Raw genomic sequence first — 6,000 nt, forward strand, 5'->3', positions numbered from 1 at the left:
AATGAGCAGCAAATATATTGATTATTAGATAGCAGCTCCTATGCAGCAACTGGATGCCTTAGACGATATAAATGGTTTAAGTTTCAATAGAGACATAAAAGAGCGCTGATGGTATATAAATAAAAATATTTCTAATATTAAAGTTCAACACAATAAAAACAGTTATGCCAATAATAAAAGCCAGCCTGTGACATGACAGCTAGGATCTGATTGGCTGGTTCTTTATCACCTTCCACTTTGTCACTTCACCGAGCTTAATAAATCTGCCCCTAAGTTTCTTAACAGAAGGATAAGAAAACAGCCAGGGAAAAAAAGGGGGGAGGGAAGAAGAAAATAAAGGAAGCTATAGGATAAAATAGAATAACATACAGATATTGATTCATATATTATTCAGCTCAATGTTTTCGTTGAGACCTAGAGGGAACAAAGTATCTATCATACAAATCCAGTATGCTTCCCTCTTACAGAGGAGGTTATATCTATCCCCACCTGGGAATGTCTGTTTTATATGTTCAACTCCCTGTATGGACAGAACCCCCCCATCACCTCCATGGAGTGAGCAAACATGTCTAGGTACACTGTGTTTAGTTGACTTTTTAAGAATTAATCTTCTATGTTCTAAAAACCTAGAGAGCGTATTGTTCTACCGACATATTGGCAACCGCAAATGCAGGAGATTACATAAACCACAAATGTTGTCTGGCAGTTTATATTGCCCACTATATCGAAGTATTCTTTAGTTCTAGGGCCCTCATTCCGAGTTGATCGCAAAGTTTTTCGGACGCACAACATATTCGCAAAGTTGCGTTAATTTAGTAAATTTGCGAACCTCCGCCCTCAACGTATTTTTGCAAATTCGCACGCAGTATTACACAAAGTGGGCGTACGCCAAATGACATCGCAGTAATGCGAAACCATCGCAGCATTGCGAAATCATCGCAATAACACATACTTAATCGTAAAAATACTAAGTTTGAGTATATTTACAAAGTTTTGAGTAAAAATGCACACTTTTGAGGTAAAACGCACAAAAATGTTTTTTTGGCCTATTAAGTGCAATGACACCTTTCCTTTTAAAGACCACAAGCCCTTTTCAATTACGAACCCAATTAGTGTAATGATTGATAATGTTCCAAAACAATTAAGTCTGAGAATAAAAAAAAATTAACACTTTGTTGCCATAATTGCCCATCAACATGTCAAAGTGTAAATTTTTTTTTTTTTTATTTCACTTTTTTAATTTTTAAAGGTGTTGTTTGTGAATGAAGGTGTTTACATGTTTCTTAACACAATAATCTCCTTTTTTTTTTGGTAAAAATGTAACGTTAGATGTGTGTAATTTTTTGTACAAAACAAATTCTGCCTGCCAATCTGCTGATCCTTTTTTGCATTAATAAACACAACACCCGGTTAACTTTAATCAACTTTTTTATTTTTGTATTTGTTAATATTTTTTTTTTTTTTTAAATCAAAGAATAAAAGTCATGCAAATTTTTGCAAATGGTCCACGCAATCCATCATTCCTTGCAGGTGTTGGCGCATGATGTAAAGTATCCCTGAAAAACTTGTGGGATCTCCAACTGCAACATCTGAAATTAAGATGCAACACAAACATTAATAACTTAATTACATTACTTATTAGCCAAGCAAGGCGCAAAGCACACTTAAATGCTGGCATGTCCAAACTGCTGGACTCCAGCTGTTGTGAAACTACATATACCAGCATGCCTTTACACAGTTTTGTGGTCAGGGAATGGCAAAGCTGTGTCAGGGCATGCTGGGATGTGTAGTTTCTCAACAGTTGGAGTGCCGCAGTTTGGACAGGCCTGCTTTAATGTCAAAGTTACTACATCCTGCCTGTTTTATGGTACAATCATTAGCAGAACACACAAGCCTGCTCAGCCTTTTTATCAGATTTTAAAGTGTTCCAGACCATGTGTTACATTTACTACTATGTGAGTTATATTTAAGATGGAACGTTGCCCATAGCAATCAAGCAAAAATATGATTATTATATTGTAGAAGTGGATCCCAATTTTTTAAGTATAATCTTATTGGTTGCTATGTCCGACATCCCATGTTAAAGATAACTACCATCTTCGTCAATGTGACACCATGTTGGCATTCATTCCCATTTGTTGTTTTATTTGTTTTTTATTTTTAGTGGGTTGGTCCTGCATCATCACACTGCATATCCACATCTTCAGAAGGCCAACATATCATAGCATTCCCACACTCCATGAAAGCTGCCCTTACTAAATAAGTGCAAACATGTTTGACTCGAACACTTATTAATTTTGAGAATGTAACTTTCACACAAAAAAACAGTGTGTCATTAGGCTGCATAACAAAGTGAAGCATGTGATTTTTAAGTGTAAATATTCAGACTACACAGGCCCAAGTGTAAAAGGCAAACATACTAAACTCCACTCAGGTCTAACTGTTTCCCAGAAAAAGTAACACATATAAACCCTGTTCTCCTGCCAACCCTGGCTACCTAATGAGTGTCAACCTAGAGTGGACACACAAAACATTGCACACATACACACTGTACATATAATGACACTCACAAATATGTAAAGGCAACATGTACACCATGATGAAATGTTAAAATATTTTTCCAGGGTCCAAGAATTCAAACAGTACAACACTGCATGTTTTGGCATTGTAAGTGTAAGTGGGTAATCTTATTGTATAAAATTTAAATAAACTTACTTTCCTCGGAAACATCCAGACTCCCGGAATGTTCTGCAGGGGCTTCCTCTGCCCATTCACTTGGTGGGGATGTTGCCTGGATGGGGGAAGGCGGCTGGATGGGGGAAGGATGAGGGATTGGGGAAGGAGGAGGGATTGGGGAAGGAGGAGGGATTGGGGCAGGAGGCTGGATGGGGGAAGGAGGCTGGATTAGTGCCGCAATTTCAGAGGGGGGGTCTGATTGAGAGGGCGAGGGGGGCGGAGAGAAATTTAAAGCAATAGAGGGTGAGGGGGGTTCAGATGGGGATGTCGAAGTGGAAGGAGAAGGGGTATGGGAAGGAGGAGAAGGGGTCCCAGAAAGAGATGGCGAGGTGTGGTGAGAAGGGGAATGGAAAGTGGAGTGGGCCAGGGAAGCTGAGGGGGACTGGGAAGCTGAGGGGGACTGTGAAGATGAGGGGGACTGGAAAGCTGAGGGGGAGTGTGAAGGGGAGGGGGAGTGAGAAGGGGAGGGGGAGTGAGAAGGGGAGGGGGAGTGAGAAGGGGAGGGGGAGTGAGAAGGGGAGGGGGAGTGGGAAGGGGAAGGGGGTGGGGAGTTGTGCCGTTGTTGTTGTCCTAGAATGAAAATATTGTCCACATTTTTTAATCATGCAAAATTACATAGTATTGATTTTTAAATATAAATGTTATGTTACATGTTTTTTTTTTTTAAATTTAAAATAGAAAATCAAACATGTTAAGATCCTCTTCATGTTGGCCATAGCAAACAAAATGAAGCCAAACTTTAACTTTGAAGCTCATTCCTTAATCTAGTCCATTGAGTCATAGTGATTTGTCTAGGCAACATCACCAGATTACTATTCAAGGGCCCTTATTATATAGCCAGCACTTATCAAGTATTTTGGACCAGTTTCCTGGCTGCTTCTTATTTCTTGGAAACATGCACTTGTTTCGTGTCACTTTACTACAGTCAGTACTGTTTCCCCTAACCACACACACTGACCTAATTTCCTAAAAAGGAGACTGAAGGTTGCAATTAGCCTACCACTTACTGTAAAATGTAGGTAATTCAAAGGGGATTACAGCTGGAATGTAGTTTGCAATTGTCCAAAAGCATGTGCTCTGCAGGGGTTGCATATATAACATGTGCAGAGAGAGTTAGATTTGGTGGACTTTTTCAATTATGGCCATGGAAAATACAGGCTGTTTAATTTTAACACAGCAAATTATTGAGATGCTTTAACACACCCCACCCAAATCTGACTCACTCTGCACATGTTACATATGCTTCCCCTGCAGTGCACATGGTTTTGCACAATGGTTTACAAAAAACCTTTTGCTAAAAATTGGGAAGATGAAGCATTATCACATTTTAAGCAAAAAAACTTATGTAATGTAACTTACTTCGGGTATGGAGAGCACGGATTTGCTGGCGGATCTCCGCCAACAAATCTGGAGTCCGCCTGCGGAGATCACTCCATCGCCTCTCGAGCTGGATGATTGTCCGCCTGCTGCGGACGCGAGTCCGCAGCAGGCGGCGGACCTCCGCGTAGGCCTCGCGCTTCACCCGATTGGGGATGAAGCGCCCAACGCGGCCTACGCGGCGGTCCATCACCGCTACCAGCACGCGGAGCTCCCGCCTGGAGAACGGTGCTGCACGCATCATGGCAATGGCGTTTTCCTTATTTGGGCATATATTTATAGTGTCTGTTAGCATGTGATTGGCCAAAAATATGTCATTTCTAATAACTTTATTGATCTTTGCAATGCTGTGAAGAGCAGAGTGTTATTTTGCACGAGCGGAAATTCGCATTAGCATAAGCAAAAATGTTTGTTAGAAACAATTAGAATAAACACACAGAGACACAGACTTTACTGAAAATTACTAAACATATCTGTGTACTCACCACAGGTCGTGTGATCATTCAGCTGGACAGTCACAAAGTGTCAAACATTGAGGATCATTTGTTTGTGTGTTTGTTTACATAATCAGTATTTGAGGATATAAAATAAATAAGGACACTATTTATTATCATTACAGTATTTAAATTATTACATAAACATTGTCAGCTTAACGTGTTTTTGTTTTTTGTGTTTAAAAAGAAAAAACCATTCAAACACAACAACAGCATTACCCAATCACTTTACAAGAACATACTAAATGCAATCATGTTTAAAAATACATAAGCATACTGGGTTGTATTATTTGTGCAAATATAAATGTTAAAAACACTATACCTGAAATGTTCTGCTACAATTCTTGCCCTCACTTGGCTCCCCCTCCGTGTCACACTCCCCCCACCGAAGCGTGGCACAACCCCTGGCTCCTCATCAGGCAATTCCTCTGCCTGAGGAAGCTCGACACTACTCCTTACCGCGATATTATGGAGTATTGCGCACAGGACCACTATTTTACTTGCCATCTCCGGCGAATACATGATGTCGCCACCCGTGCGGTGGAGCACATGAAAGCGCCCTTTCAGGACACCAATTGTGCGCTCCACCAGCTGCCTAGTGGCAGTAAGCGCGGAGTTAAATGCCATCTGTGGTCCTGGCCTGGGATTACGGTAAGGAGTCATGAGCCAGGGGGTGCAAGGATATCCACGGTCTCCTGTTGGAATAAAAGCAAAATTTTAGTTCACAATTTTCATATATTTTTGTAAGTTTGTAACTAAAATATTTGAGCAACAACTCACCCAATAACCACATGTCTGGTCGTTGACTTGATCTTAATCTCTGCCATATCCCTGATTGTCTAATGACATACGCATCATGGGAACTTCCTGTAAACTTTGCGTTCAGGGAAAGGATCTGGAGGGATGGCCCACAAACAACCATTACATTCAGAGAATGAAACAGTTTCCTGTTTCTATAAATTTCTTCATTATGTCTTGGTGGCTGAATAGCAACATGTGTGCCATCCACAACCCCAATAACATGTGGGAAGCGACTACCACCTTCCGCAAATTGCCGCTTCACCACATCTAGGGCACCAACATCCAAAGGCATAGCAATAAATTGCTTAACACGCTTGATGAAAGCCTGGCAGACACGTCGCAGGACCTTACTGAACTGGCCCTGCGACATGCCAACCAGGTCTCCAACAACATGCTGGAATGATCCTGTGGCCAAAAAATGTAACACTGCAAGGAATTGTGTCAATGGTGGTATTGCTGTAGGATACCGAATTTCAGACTCCAGATCACTCTCTATTATGGAGAGAGTGTCTAGGATTAGATGTGGTGGCAGCCGGTATCTACGCACCACCACATCATCTGGCATCCCAAAAAGTATGACACGGGTTCTGAA

The 6,000-nt window shown here is 41.0% G+C and overlaps 1 long non-coding RNA gene across 1 annotated transcript; it reads right to left on the minus strand.

Moving 5' to 3' along the window:
* Positions 1–1,487: 1,487 nt before the first annotated feature.
* On the minus strand, positions 1,488–5,137 carry LOC134983863 (uncharacterized). Its single transcript, XR_010191693.1, has 3 exons — positions 4,599–5,137; positions 2,716–3,306; positions 1,488–1,589 (listed from the first exon to the last, which is right to left on the minus strand). It is a non-coding gene; the product is annotated as an uncharacterized LOC134983863 (long non-coding RNA).
* Between the last annotated feature and the right edge of the window lie 863 nt (positions 5,138–6,000).

This window comes from Pseudophryne corroboree, assembly GCF_028390025.1.
Source record: "Pseudophryne corroboree isolate aPseCor3 chromosome 3 unlocalized genomic scaffold, aPseCor3.hap2 SUPER_3_unloc_27, whole genome shotgun sequence".
Classification (NCBI taxonomy): domain Eukaryota; kingdom Metazoa; phylum Chordata; class Amphibia; order Anura; family Myobatrachidae; genus Pseudophryne; species Pseudophryne corroboree.